Genomic DNA, 15,657 nt, shown 5'->3' with positions numbered 1-15,657 from the left:
CTCCCACTTCCTGAGGCCTCTGCAGCCGCATTTGACTCACCAGACAGAGGGGGCTTTTTCTTCCTCTAGTACTTGCTGGTTTTTCTGGTCACCTCTGTTAGAGAATAGAATTCCTTCACATACAATTGTGAGTTCACTGGTCTCTTTCTTCACTGAGCTGTGTGTCCAAGATGTGTCTTAGACATTTTTCTAGTTATACCCACCATAATCTAAGATGGTAATTATCAGTCATGTGCCCTGTCCCTGAACTCAGAATATTCATCTTATAACTAGAAACCAAGACAGAGGAGATTAAGAGACAAGTGGCAGAGGATGAAGGTGGGACTGGCACTCAAGAGCTGACTCCTGAGTTTCTGTGATTCCCCAAGCCATGTGTGATGCTGGGCAGAGAGAATGCTGTCAGCAGCAAGAGTTTGGTGTGGGAAGAAGTTATAGTGCCTGGATCGCACCTCACCAGCTAAGGGGTAGTTCCATCCCGTGGGTTTGCCTGCACTGGTCCAGTTGCTAAGGGCAGAAGGGTGGCTTGTTCTGAGAAGAATGTGTGGGACTTCTAGTGGCCCCTTGGTCTGGCTCTGCCATGTCTGTCCCTAGCAACCCTACCACCCAGAAGAGATGGTACCAAGAAGGGAAGATCAGAAGGTAGACTTCCCTTGTGATAGGATTTTTACAACCAATGTGCCACTTGAACACACAAATAGTCTTCAAGGCTCTGCACCAAAATGGTTAGTAATTTTCCAACGAGACTGAGCTCCATCTTAAATTTTTTCTTCCCTGCCCTCTCTGAGGTTGCTAAATAAAAAGCTCCAGCTCAGCTCAGTGTGCTTTGTGGGTCATAGGACCAAAAGGAATTGGCTTGAGGCAACCAGCTCTCAGCCCTGGGATGCTTGGTGAGGGCCAGGTTATCATGCAGAAGTATAATTATCCTTTCACTGTGAGCATTAAGTCACCCACGCAGACCAGTAGGGAGTGTGTGCCTTTTCCTGCTATGTTTTCTGAAAGAACAAATTGTGGCTAAAATTAGCAAAGAGGGCCAGGGATATAGCCCAGTGGCACAGGCACGTGCCTGGCAAGCGCAAGGTCCTGAGTTTGATTCCCAGTACCATCAGTAAATAAATACAATTGGCAAAGAGAGGAGTGGTGCAGACAGTGGATACAAGGGGCTTCAGAGAAAGAGGATTTTAGGAACTATTGGAAAGCTTTCGTTATTTGGGGTTGCTTCCTTGGGCCTTGCTTAACTCAGTCTCATCAAGAAATAGATGACACACAAAATTTGACCATTTACCTAGTATTTAACAGAGGAATTGTTTACAAAATGTGTAGGCAAAGCAACAGAAAACCATAAGAGGTGGTGTTTACATCAAGCAGTAAGAGAAGTGAGTCCTCCCCAAACTCTTGGAGAGAGAAAGAGGCCTGGATAGAGAGGGCCACCTGGCTGGTGCTGTGATGCTTAAAGGAGGGACACAGGCAGCATCCAGGGACCAGCAGGGAGAGAACAGAGTGCATACATGAGCATCTTGCTTCTCTCTGGGTTTTGTACATGGATCAAAGCCAGAGGGGCAGAGAGTGTGCTGACCAAAACCACAGGGGCCCGTGTCCAGGGCCCAGAACTGGTGGAGAAGAGATGAGGAACCATGAGGAGTTATCTAGCATCATTTTTACTTGCCAAGTGCTAGACACAAGCTGGCGCACTGGTGATGACTAAGTAAAACTCAGAATTGTAAGTCTAGGATGACTAAATCATATATTTTTAAACTTGACTTTTGAGGACTTTTTTCACCGTAATACGGTGCCAAACTGTGAGCAAAATATCATTTAATCCTCCCAACAATCTAGGACATTAGATTGTGGTCTTCATGTTCTGTGGAAGAAGCCATGAAGGCTTAAGTGTGTTGGGAAAATGTCCAGATGAAGTACCTAGTACCAAGCCAGAGCTACCCAAACACCAAAAAATGTGTCCCTTTGGGTGCCTTTGTCTCATGAACCTTCTTGCCTTCTTTGATCCTCATCTGTCAATGTTCAGGACTTCACAAGAGTCAAGGACGTGCTTGTTTTTGTGTAGTTATCTCATGGCCATGGCCAGGTACTCATGAGCTCTGCTAATCCAGGGTCCTGAAATCTTCGAGTGTGGTAAAGTTAGTGATCTAGCACAAAACATGGATTCTGCCACTTTTTCCCTCCCTCCCATTTCAGCACAAAGGGACACAGGCTACCCGGGAATCCCAACTGTGGGGGCTGAGCCTGCTGTGATCAGCATACATATAAACATAAACATCAGCTACAGGCCACTTTCAGAGAGGCTCCATTTCTACCAGGATATTTTCCATTGAGTTGGCTCCTGACTTTTACTTAGTCATTTAAAAATAATTCAAGGAGAGGGAAATAATAAACTTCCACTTTGCATTTTACTAGCACATCTCAAAACTAAATTAATTCTAACCTTTTTGAATTGTTTGTGTCCCAATAAATTTCTTCCCTCAAGAAAGTTTTATTCATCTTTTCTCAGTTCCCCAGCCTACATACCACAGTTCCAGTCCAAATCTTCCCCTGGGCACGAATCTCCAATGTCCACACTCCCCACGCCCACCATCCTCTATCATGGGAGACTGGTGTGGTAAATCAAGTGAGCTCTGTGTGGATGCCCTGCCCTGTTCTCCACCCCTGTCCATCCCTTCTTGCTCTTCTATCCTTGCTAAGGATTCACCCATTCGCACCCTCTATCCACTTTGGCCCAGGGGGATCTTGGTCCAGCAATTGACTCCTTTCTCTTCATCCTCTTCAGGTGACCTCTTTCCTTCCTATAGGCAAAATACAAGCACCACTCATGAGTCCCATCCATAATACAGTAAAGTACACATATATGATCCTGTTTGGCACCTTCCTTGCAAGTATTCTTATGAGTCGATGGCTCACCGCCGTAGGTGCTTGCTGTCTTTTACTGAAATTCTGCATCCTCTTTTCCCGAAACTCTATTCCATTCTCTCTGTTGAATAACCCCCACCCCAAGGCTACCAGTGGCTTCCAAAGAAACCTATCCCAGCCCACATGTCTTAATCTCTAAGCTTCCAATGCTGTTGACTTTTTTCCTTTGAATTTAGTCTTCCTATGGCTTTGTGGCATGGCATTCATTTCGTCTTCCACACTGTTGGCAGGATTCCATTCCTTGACGCCTTTCTCTCCTGGAAAGGGAAGTACTGTATAACCTTCTGTGGAAGAACATAGCATCTGAAACCGTACTTCTTGGCCTCAACTTCTACCTTTGATTCTTATCACCTATGTGTTCTTAAGCAAGCTCTTAGAAAATTTTAATCTCAATTTACTCATCTGTAAGATGTGAATTATAATGCTCTGTATATTATAACCATTTGGAATAGTTCTGGGAGCTAACAATCAATACTGTTAATGTCTACAAGTTGATGTTTTCCAATATTCTGGTATTCTGTATTGAGTTTCTATTGCTGCAAGACAAATTAATTTAAAATTATTGGCTTAAAATAATACAAATTTATTACTGCACACTTCTGGAAGTCATAAGTCCTCAGTAAGTTCCAAGGGTTAAAATCAAAATGTCAGTAGGGCTGTAGGACAAAACCCACTCTCTTTACTTTTCCAGCTTGAATAGGCCAACCATATCCATTGCCTTGTAGACCTTCTCTCTATCCTCAAAGCCAACAGCATAGCATCTTTAAATCTTTGACTCTGGCTCTTTTGTCTCTGTCTTTCACAAGGATCTTTGTACTACATTGTGCCTACTTAGATGATGCAGGCTTATTTTCCTATTTCAAGGATATCTGGTTAGCAGCCTTGAATTTATATACAAATTAATTGCTTGGCCACATAACCCAACATAGTCATAAATTGCAGGAATTAGGACTGACATCTTTTTGAGGAGCCCATGATTTTGATTTCTTATTGGAACTACTTTTCTTTCCATCAGTTCTTTGGACAATCAGCTAAATCTCTCTGCCTTCAATTATCAACTCTTCACAGATTTTCCTTTCTGATTCTCAGCCCCATCTCAATCTTACTCTGATCTAAGACTCCCAGACTAATTACAGGTCATCTGTTCCTGTAATCTTGTTAGAATCCCATAACCAATTCAATTCCTCCTCCTGATGGAGTTCAGTCTACAAATAGCCCAAGTTCTTCCAGGTCTTCACATGTTTATCAAAGAATGAACGCCCTTTCTGTCAACTTTCAGTGAGCAGAAATACATAAAAAAGCTTGAGTGGACATCTCCACTAACCCAAGGAGAAAGGATGCCCCTATAAAAATGGCTATTACAATGTTGAGGGTAGCATCCAGGAGAATATGCATCATAGATTCCCACAGACAACTAGTATGAATCACTGAGAACCCAGCTCCCACACCACAAGGTCCACAGCAATGTTGAGACTAATATCAGGCTACTTATTAACTCCTATCAGCAGTGACAGCAAGGCAGGGACACTAAGGGAGACCAGCCTCTAGGAATATTGGAACTCACCCAACAGTTGGTTTTAGGTTTAGGATTCCCCTATCTTTTTGTAGGAACTGCTTTGACTCCACGGCAGTCCAGGAGACATCTACCTAGCCTAATTTACCTCTGTCCTTTGCCCTGGGTCAGACTTATATTTGGGTTCAATGTTTTCCTCAGGTTCCCCCAGCTTCTACTTGATTTTCTTCCACACAAGAGTTTACCGTAATTGAAGGAAGGAGATCTAGACTAACATGTTCCATGTGTGAGTTGGGAGGTTGAAATGTCAAAACCTGCTGATGACGCCCACTTGTCTTGAGTTACAGGAAGACACAGAATTTATAATTCCTAGTAAGGGAGCTATCAGACAATGCAGACTTTCTGGCACCAGCAGAAGAAAATGGGAGGAAAATGAGATGTTTTAGAAACAACAAAGGAATCTGTGAGACAGGACTGCTGTGAGATGATGTCATGCTTGACATAAATTGACAATTAATTGACTAGGATTTGGGAACAGCTCAACAAGGGAGCATTCATGAGAGACACACACAGAGAAAAACCTGAACATGTAGCAGGACACACATGTATGCTCACTTTGGTTTATCTCTGAAGAATTCTGCCACAGTCTACCTGCGTAGTTTCCCCTTGGCCCTTGGGGCTGATAGTGAGGGGGATGGACTTGTTCAGTGAGCTTTCACCAAGAGGAACTATGAACAGAAGCTGCCACAAAGTGGAATTAGTTTCATATAAAGGGAAAATTTTCCCACAGATATCTCATGGTGGGTAGCTGGGGCACTCTGCTGTACAGACCAAAGAATACTTGCTATGGTGACAAATAGGACTGGGCAGCTCGCAAGCTCTTCCATCTCAGAGATTTGTATGGACTCACCATCCATCTGAGGTCCCATTGCAGCAGCTTTCCAAACATGGTAGAGCATATAAATAATGTGGAAGTGGTGAAAATTGCCCAGAAGTTCTAAATATGGACCCCAAAGAAGGAACTGAAAGGAAGCATTGAGAATCTAGTGTAAACTATAACAAATTCTTTCAAATCACACTGCTTTATTAGGGAAAATTCAGGAAACTTCCCCAAACTTTAGATATAATTTACCAGTAGCTTCACACTGGGAATTTTTTATGCTGTCAGAAGTTGGTTTGTTTATTTTAATATGCTTGGGATATACATCAGAGACTGATGGGAATAAGTTAGATTTTGGCTCTACCACTTATTTCCTGAGTGAACTTTTTAGCTTTTTAGAACCTCTCTTTTCTTAGCGGTATGATAAGTATGATAGCAGCAGTTCCTCCAAGGTTTATCACAAGGATTAACTGGGGCGATGATAACCACACTCATGTGCAATTTTCTCTCTGCCTGTCACTGTTTTAAGCACATCTCTTAGGTCATTTACTTCTAATAACTCTGAGTTCAGTTCAACTATAGTCCCCATTGGTAGGTGAAAAAATGAGATCCCAAGAAGATAAATAACCTCCTAACAGTTGAACAACTAATAAGGGATTGAGCTGAGATTTAAACCTAGGCAATTTACCTAGAATCTTCTTTTAAGAACTCTGCTATCCTATTATTGCATGGAGCACTTTACCCAGAGCTTGGAACATTCTATGCGCTCCCATAACTATTAGTTAATGTTATAATCACCGCTTTTACCTTGAGGCTTAGAGTGCGATTGTCACAACCCTCCGGCATCTTCACTATCCTACTCCTATTCTAACTCTGATAGCTACTTGCAAAACCAGAGCACCTGTGTCTTCATTGTGTGCTCTGCCTGTCTGCATGATGGTACGGCACCACACATTGAGGCAGTACTTACTGAGCCTAGGAACATCAAATTCAGAACCTGCTCCTGTTCAATAAGGTCAGTAAGTGGTATTATTTGCTGTATTTCTCATAAGTTTGAAGAGGAATCCTTACAGAAATAAAATATGAGCCCTTTAATCCTAATGTTCTTTTACTTCTGTAGGACACACAGAAGTACGCCAGGAACTCTAATGTCAAGGAGAACTTTTTTGGAATAAGAAGGAGGGAGAGTTAAAAGACATCTCTATTGTAGCAAAAAGAAATTAGGGGGATGATTCATCCTATGCTGTGGGGGAAAGAAGAATTCAAAGATCTTGAAATATGTGAGATTTTGTACTTAATTTTAGAGGAAAAAGGTACCATCAACTTTACAATTTGGGGTTTCCAGTGCGGATAATAAAACATACCTTGATGACCACTATACTTTTTAGCTGTTTTCTCAGCTTTCCCCTCATTTCCCTGGTATAGAAATTCTCACCCAGGCCTTTCAGAGATAAATGTACAGTTTTAGGCTGGTCAGATTCGGGTTCAAGACAAGTTTTGCCACTTCCCATTTGTGAGGTTTGGGCAATAACCTTATCCTCCCTGAACCCCACTCTGCTTTCTGAATTGTTGATAACACATGTTGTGGGGCAAAATGGGACACTGTAAATGCAGGTTATGAGTAGGTTAGAGTCTAAGCACAGCTCACTCTGTGGGTGCTAGCAAAGCTCCTGTGACGATGTAAGTTTTCATACCTGTACATCTGAGCCTCAATATCACTTAGAAGTGGAATAAGTCAGAACTGACTTTTGTTGTGTTCAATGGCAGATATTTCAGTCAGTGAAAACAAGAATGATAACCGGTGAAAGTGCCTATCAAACACGTAGCATCCACCATAAGTGTGTGCAATCCACTACCACAAAGCCCTACATGTTTTTTAGTTTGCTGTATTTCAGATTTTTATTGTTCCCAGCATCAACAAATACCTCAAAACTTTAGTGCTTTCATAAAGCAAGCATTTATGTCTTGCCCGCACATCTGAAGCTCATGTGGAATGCCTGTGATCTCAGCTCAGGTGGATTTAGCTCTGGACCATGAGTTGGGCTTATGGGTGGCTGCTCCCTGAACTTCTTGTTCTTCTGGTGATAACAGAAGAGCAAGCAGCAAGCCTACCCATGCAAGTGCACCTCAAGTCTGGGACTGAATTACATGCAAGAACACCTGTGGATCAAAGCAAGCTGCAAAGCTGAGCCGAACTATGACACCACGGCCAAGGATGAATGTGCCCAAATACTGCAAGAGAGTGGCACACAGATAGGACCACGTCTCCTTCTGTCACATGCAGAAGTCTACATGTCCTGGCTATTCTAAACCTTTCTTAGCTAGGTTCATTCAAATTGTGGAGGTCAGACTCAGATAGTGTAGGTGACTTCAGTCTATAAGAACATCACATAGAGCATGTGAGGACGTACTAGACACCATCTTGGTCTCCTGGAATAAGAATTTAGTATTTCATTTTGCAGGGACCAAAAGCCACGCGCATTCTCTGTGATTGGCACGTCCATGTGATTGGCACAGAATGGCTGCTCAGTAAATGCTTACTGAATGGGCACATGAATCACCCAGAAGCAGCTTTCATGACTGTTTACCTTATCATTCCCAGAAATAGCTCCATGGCCTTTCCTTTGTGGCTCCCAGCACAGTCATGATTCTGCTTCTCCATCTTTGATTTTTTAAAAATTTTATTTTATGGAAAAAAAGTAAAACAAAATTTCAGAACAAAATAATAGGAGAATAACAATAGTTAATGCATTGCATATTGTCATCTTCAATATAGTTACTCAGAGTATTAGATATGGGCCTAAGTATTCTCCAACAGATATTAGCACAAACCTTTGTTTTTAATTAAGAAAAACTAGAAGTATAACTTTTTTTTCCTTTTCCCTTCCTTCCTTTCCCCTTTCTCCCACCTTAGTTGCTCCTCCCTTTTGTATAATTTCTTCTCATTTCACAATATCTACTGCACATTTTGGACCATATTTACTCTTTCAATTTCTCACACCAGGGAGACAATAGGATGTTTACACATGTGAGTCTGAGTTATTTCATCTATGAGTATAGTTTCCAGATGCATCCATTTACCTATGAAAGTCTCAAGTTTATCCATCTTTATGGCTGGATAATACTCCATTATATAAAAAGACCACAACTTTTTTGACCATTCCTCAGTTGATGGGCATTTGGGTTGTTTCCCAGATTTAGCTATCACAAATTGTGCTGCTATACACACAGGTACACATATATTGCAATGGTATGATGTTTTTAATTCTCCAGGGAAGATACCTAAAAGGGGAATAGCTGGGTGGAATGAAATTTCTAGTCCTAGTTTTTTGAGGAATCTCCACACTGATTTCCATGGTGGTTGCACTAGTCTACACTCCCACCAGCAGTGGAAAGCATTCCTTTTTCCCATAGTCCCTCCAGCATTTGTTATTGGTTGATTTCTTGATGATGGCCATTCTTTCTGGAGTGAGGTGGAATCTCAGTGTTGTTTTAATTTGCATCTCTTGAATAACCAGTGTTGTTGAATATCTTTTCATCTTTGTTCTTTCTGAATTGTATTACTTTGTCTTTTTTCAATTACTACTATACCCTTTAAATTCCCCCAAGGAGAAGTAAACTATTAACTCAGTTAGCTGTCTTCTAGTCTATTGGGCAGAGCTGCCCATAGCATATGCTGCCTCACTGATAGGAGCAAGCCAATAAGTGAAGGCTTCTTTTCCCATTGTCCAGCCCTGCTTGGGTCATGGAGAATGCAGTCACAAGCAAGAGGACCCACTGGCTGCATCCTCAGCAGGGTCATCTGGATTTTACTATCACTTAGAAACTCCAGGTCTTACATCATGTTAGAGTGCATTTCTCTCTCTGTGAGGCTGCAGGCTGTGATTTGAAAGGACCACCTCTCTCTAGCACTGAGAAGTCTTTTCTCCTCTGAAGGGCTAATCACAGTCTGATGAGCCAACTTCCCCTTGCTTCACCATTTTCTACCCGTGGCAGGCTAGAACTCACCCCTCCTAGCAGAGCATTTCCTGCTAAAAACATGGTACTATCACCACCAACAGAACCATGGCTATCTTTTCACTGTAGCAGCAACCTTCTTCCTTCAATCACTGGAGACCCATGGGGACACAGAGCTGGGACAAAACTGAAGTAGACATGTGGGAGGGGGGTTTGAGGGCAGGTAGTAAGTGATTATTTTAGTATAAAGAAATAAATTTAGAGAATGAAACATGCTGGGAGGATCCCAGGTGAGGCGTGTAGAGGGAATAGTGCTTTTGCTGGTCGGTCAATGGAAGGTGGAAGGATAAGGTGATGAGTCTTGGTGTGAGGTAGAACAGTTGGAGGTTGGTGCTACGGGACCAGAGCATCAATACCATGGAAGCTTCTGGTAGAGCTAGACAGGTCCAGAAAGGGAGGAAATAACCAAGGACAAATTCAGAGTTGAATCTGAGTGCTAACACAGTCTATTGCTCTGTCAGCCAACATAGGAGATGCCTGTGGAGGAAGAGCAAAGACAGTAACGGCATCAGACCAAAACAGTAGGTAGATGACAAACCCTGCAGCCTCACGGTCTCACTCCTTCTCATATCCCCAGTGCTGGAGGCACCAGAGAAAACCTGAGTGAGCTGTGTTGATGTTAGATAAATGAATCAGCGTGTTGATGAATGAATAAAATAGTGCGCTTCTAAGTTTGGGTGATCCTTGTACTTAACAGAATAGATCAACTTTACAAAACATACCCAGCTGACAGAGGGGAAAGGGAGAAAGAGAATGAAGAATGAATGGACATTCACTATGTACTTGGAACATGGCAAAGTGAGGGGTCAAAACAAAGAAAAGGCCCTATGTAGTGGAGCTGTATTGTGTGGAAGTCACTCCTCAGTAGAAGTCTGCATCATAGGTCTCCCAGACAAGGGTCAAGTTTGCAATTAAAATTTATTTCATGTTAATAATCACTACTCTTGAAGCTTACCTGACCATGGATAGCGTCCTGCCTTTACAAGGTGGTGCTGTGTGTGATGGGATGTGAACGGGAAGTTCATAAACGTATTCTGGGTGGCAGGAGAGCAAGCTTGGCCAGCAGAGTGGCCCCGGAAGGTGCATACATACATACATACATACGCTAACTCCAAAATAAGAGAAAACTTTTCTTTCATGTGCAAACAATGAAAGAAACAATCAAAGGGCCTGGTTAAAGAGTAATTTTGAAATCATGTTAGTCTCACTGGAAAAGAGGGGCAGTTATGACACCTGCCAGAGATAGAGCATGAGGAGGCAGTGGGAGCATTGCTGCCATGCACCCACCACCCTTGATTGGGTAACATCTGGAAGCACATGCGGCACCTTTCTCGTGGGCTGGGCACGGTGCTGCTCACAAGGAGGTAGAATTAAATTCTCAAATTTCTCCTCCCCCTCTCTGTACTCTGTTCAAGCCTAAGATCATCAAGCAAAAGTGACAACTTAGATGACCTGGGGAGCCTTTCCAAAATCTCAGCAACACACTGAAGTCACCTGAAATGTTGATCACATGCATTCTTGTTAGTTACTGCATGGATAACATTTATAATCATTTTCACTATTGCTGAAAGATAAATTTAAGGCAAAACTCAAATATTTATAAAATAAGTATTTTGATATGCCCTCTTCTTCAAGCATACCTAATAGGTAGATACAGTGATATAAATAGGCTGACATCATAGTGATTCATCTTTAGCTTACATTTCAACTCTTTCACTTCAGGTACTACCAACATCAAAACCCTTGTCCACCCTGGCTTTTTATCTCTTTCCTGACTCTCTTAAGTACAATTTAGCATTTATAAAACAACCAGTTCCAGGAAATCCCTCATCCCACTGCTACCTCCAGGACATAATTTATGAAATGTTTCCTTTGGCACGTGGGTAGCTGAGAGGAGCTATCAAGGGCAAACCATGACCCGTACGCATGGTAATCTCAGCCAACTGCTAATGTGGGCGTTGCACATGGCACAGTGTCACCCTGGGAACTGCTGATTTTGGCAATAAACCTATCATGCCTAAAAGCAGGGAGAATTACCAAAGTTCAAATACAGCTGATCCCAGCCTTGAACATAGTATATACAGAAAGTGAAAGGAGAAATTTAAAAATTTAATTCTACCAACTTAACAACCCCATTTTATATCATTACCTAGGATGTAAATGTGGAAAGATATACAAATTTAAAAGAAAATTTGCCAATTACCAAAAGGAATAGGGTGTTATGAGCTGAAAGACCAATTGTATCAAAATATATTATGGAAAAGAAACCACTTCCAGCAGATCACACAATAAATGTATGTTTTCAATTAGAACAGTATAGAGGAAGCAGAAACGCATTCCTGAAAATGCTGCACTGAAGGACTTACCTCCACCATACAGTAATAGAAAGTGGTGAGCTTTGGAATGGTGCCAGTCTCGTCTTCATGTAGAAGTGTATTCTAGCCTAGCCTTTGCCATGAACCAGCTGGACAAGCATGGGCTTGTCATGAGCTGCAGTTTCCTCATGTGGAAAATGAGAAAGTTGGCTTGGAATTGGTGGTTCTTAGACTGTGCTTCAGCATCACCTGAGATACTTGTTAAAACAAAAAGCCAATACCTTAGACTCCACCCATTGGCAATTCTGATATATACAATCAGAGTTAAATACACACATAGGTATACAGAAAAACATCTTTGCGCTAGAGTCTCATATACATGAAAATTTATGATGTGCTTAGAAAAAGACTAGTTTATAACATGGTATGGATTATCTTACATTCTAGTGGATCAGAATTTTGCAGTGTTCCAGAATTATATCCCTTAGGACCTAGCACCTATGTCAAAAAGTTTTGACTGAATGTTTACAAATGAAGAACTTGGTTTGATTTAAGTAATTACTTTATAAATGCATTTTCTAAAGCAAGTGCTCCACTTCATACTAGATGTCAAAGTAGTTACAGAAAAATTTTTATGATTCTTATCATGAAGATTAAAGTCTTCTTTAAAGTAAAGAAAATAATAAGCAGTTCACCTCATAAAAAAGTATTCAGTAATGGCTGCAAATTAGGCAGCACAGGAAAATTTGTCAAAGGGGGGATAGTAATCAATAATTGGTAGGACTGAAGCCAATGATAGCTAAGTCTTTTGGCAGAGAAGAACTAGAACCTGAAGGGTTTCATGACCCCTGTGTCCACCTGCCACAGGTTCCTCGAAGTCTAGAGGCAAGCGTGGAATCCTCCCTGGGCAGGGCTTAGATGGGCCATGCTGATTTCTTTCTTCACCACTTACAGGCCATATCTTCCTATTGACACATTGGTTCTTATATTAGTTAATACCGTTAACACAGGAAATACCTATACTGCTTATAGGATCCATTCCCTTCTGTTAACATTATTTGACTAATTTACATTTTTCTCCCAATGCAGTCTGGGCCCCTCCTTTCCAGATTAACATGTTAATATTATCCCTTAGTTATTGCAGACTGATCAGGCCCACGATCTCCCAAATGAGTGTCCGGCAAAGGCTTAAATAAATGAGTCAAGTGGTATGATTTTAGGACTCAAGGAGGATCAAAACCCTCTAACAGAATTCGAGATTCTCTGGGGGCTAAGCAAAGATCTTCTCTGGGTGGACCATATTTATTTAGTTATCAAGCAAAGAAGGGGAGTACTGAAGTTGGAAATCTGAGCAGGACTATTCAATGATCTTGGAAGTCCACTCAAGGGCTTCTCCAAGTGATGCATTATGTTAATTTAGGAGCACTATGCTATCTCCAGGAAGGTCTTCCCTGCAGAAGTGAGATGCCTGCAGCTACAGTCTTCATCTAGTTAACTGAAGTTGGAGTCAGGTGTCCTTATCTGTGGCCTTGTCTTGTCCTCTCAGGCATCATAGCATCACAGGTCACTGCAGGCCTTGGCTGGGACCAGTGACTCATAGAGGTTCACTTACTATGAGTCCACTGCCCATCTCCAGACAAGGGGCCTAGGCTTTGGACAATCTCATAATGTATCATGATCAATAATCATAATGATCAATAATCTCATGAAAGGCCAACTGGTTAATTTAAATCTTGCTCAGAGCTGCTTTGTAGTGGTCTCCATCACCAGATCTCTTGGGATTTACCTCCACAGCACGTTGGTGTTGCCTGTACCCTTTTTCCTTGAATTCAGAAAAACCTTTTCCACTGCGCAGAGACATTCCTTCGCCTATCACTGCTGGTTTAAATTGTTGCAGGTCTTGAGTAAATACTGGTCTTTGACTAAATTTTAAAAAAAAAAGATCTGGCATGAGAGCAGTAGGTGAAGATGCTAGAAATTGATCTTCGGCTTCCTTGCTGGCCTCATTGCCCAGCTCAAATCATCATCATTGTGAAATAGTGTTCAGGTTAATATTTGAGGACTTACTGTAGATGAAGAGCACACAAGTGCAGCAGTCACAGTTAAGGGGTGTCATATCAGGTGTGGTGTGTCATTCAGAACACTGCTCAGATAGGATTCAGGTCTGCAGGTCTTCTCACATCTGGGGAAAGAGTCTTCATCGTTGTACTTAAAAACAGAGAAAATGGGCCACTGAAACAAACTCCAGCAGATGGGCTATGGGCAGGAACGAGCATCTCCTGGAATGTCACCCTGGTGGCAGGGCTGCATCCAGGTGGAATCTGGCAGGAATGGGGCTCATTTGTTATTTGCTGGTTTGGTGCCTCAAGAGGGACTGCAGGGTCTGGGCATGGAGGGAGGGAGCACCCACTCCATTCCCTTCCCTTCTCCAGTGTCAGGTCCCTCTTCAGGAAGGGAGGTGCCTTCTGTGGAGCCAACCCACCCCTCCAGTGCTGGCTTCTGGGGAGGAGCAGCATCTGGTTCCCAGCCCGTGAGTGTTCAGCCATCTGTCTGTGGGTAGGGAAAGAATGTCCTATTCTCCTCCCTTCTCAAAGGTTTTAAGGCCTGGAGTTACTAAGAGGCCGATAGCTGTCCCGTGTACCCAAGAACACAGGGCTCTGTGCACCACCCTCAGGGGCTTTGCTAGTTCCTGTGTTTGGGTGGGGCTTCCTGGTGGCCCAAGACTCACATGGCTAACTTGCCCTCTTCTTGACTCTGTGCATCTTGAGCCTTGCCTCACAGTGACCCAGGTTCCTGCTGCTCACGGATTCAGTGGATGGAGCCTCACTGGGCTGTCTAAGGGCCTCCTTTGGGAATGTTTGGGGGTCTGTCTCCTCTGTGTGCGGTTTGCAGTTTCCAGGAGCACCAGCAGAGCCCCACAGCCTGGGGTCTTTGCACCTCATCTCCTCGACTTTGCTCTACTGGGGACCTCTCTGGTGACTTTCTCACTCTTGATGCCATTTTAGACAGAGCTTATGTACCAAGTAAATCATATTTAATAAGCAATCATTCCATCATTTTCCTACCTCTTAAAAATTAATCAAGGGTCTATGTAAGAGCCAAAAAGTCTTATTAGTCCTCAATAAATGAAATGGACTGATATAAATTGATGTCATTCAAGCTCCAAACAACTCTTCTTAGCTTGTTTAGAGGTTCTGCTTATGGAGCAGAATGGTTCAGTTTTTCAAAATACTAATGCCCGTCAGACCACTATTAATATCTGAGTAAGATATTTACAGGAATAGCTTTGGCCATAGAAGCACATAGGTTCATATTCCACTTGGCCCCATGCTAAATGACCTCTGGCAAGTTTCTACCCTTGATGCATGTCAGTTTCTTCACAAACAAAAGGGGAATAATTATACCATTAATTTTATAGAGTTATCATGAGATAAAATGCATAATTTTATAAAACACTTAGTAGAGACAGGCATAATGTAAAAAATCAGTAAAAGCTACCTGATTTCCAATAGTTTTACCATCATTTTAACCACAACCCAAGAGGCTCAGGAACAGGGAACACACACTAGGAACCCCTCTCTCCACTGTTAAGCTCATATTCTTTCAGATCCCAGCTGAAGGTCCTCACAGCACACACTGCCTCCACTCTCTCCACAGCGCAGCAGTTTCATCTGGGCACAGAGTGGCTCAGCCAGAGAGTCCCTCTCCAGCTACTGTTGCATCAGGGTGTGGCCGTGTAACTGGGAGACAGCAACCATGCACGAGTAGGCACAGTGTCTGCACTTTGAGTCGTGTCCTTGAAAAGAGAACTGTTCTCCCTTCCTACTGTTCTCTCCAGCTGGCAGGCAGGCATGGTGGTGAGTCATCCTCAGTTAAGTCAAAAGGGTGACATTCTGGAGATGGCATGGTAACAAGATGGATTTCCAGTACTATCAAACCACTATTCCAATTCTTGACTGAGCTATTACAAGTGGGCCGGGAGAGGGGAGGGGAGTAGAGAGGGGAGGAGAGGG

At 42.6% G+C, this 15,657-nt stretch overlaps 1 protein-coding gene across 2 annotated transcripts in view; it reads left to right on the top strand.

Annotated features, from left to right (window-relative positions):
- The window catches only part of Cdh13 (cadherin 13), a 1,142,761-nt gene that overhangs the window by 436,671 nt on the left and 690,433 nt on the right, over positions 1 to 15,657 (top strand). The gene's annotated exons all lie outside the window — the stretch shown is intronic.

This window comes from Chinchilla lanigera, unplaced genomic scaffold (assembly GCF_000276665.1).
Source record: "Chinchilla lanigera isolate Chin_1 unplaced genomic scaffold, ChiLan1.0 scaffold00163, whole genome shotgun sequence".
In the NCBI taxonomy this organism is placed as follows: Eukaryota; Metazoa; Chordata; class Mammalia; order Rodentia; family Chinchillidae; genus Chinchilla; species Chinchilla lanigera.
The sequence above is the reverse complement of the archived record's forward strand: the minus strand, read 5'-3'. Positions and strand labels throughout refer to the sequence as shown.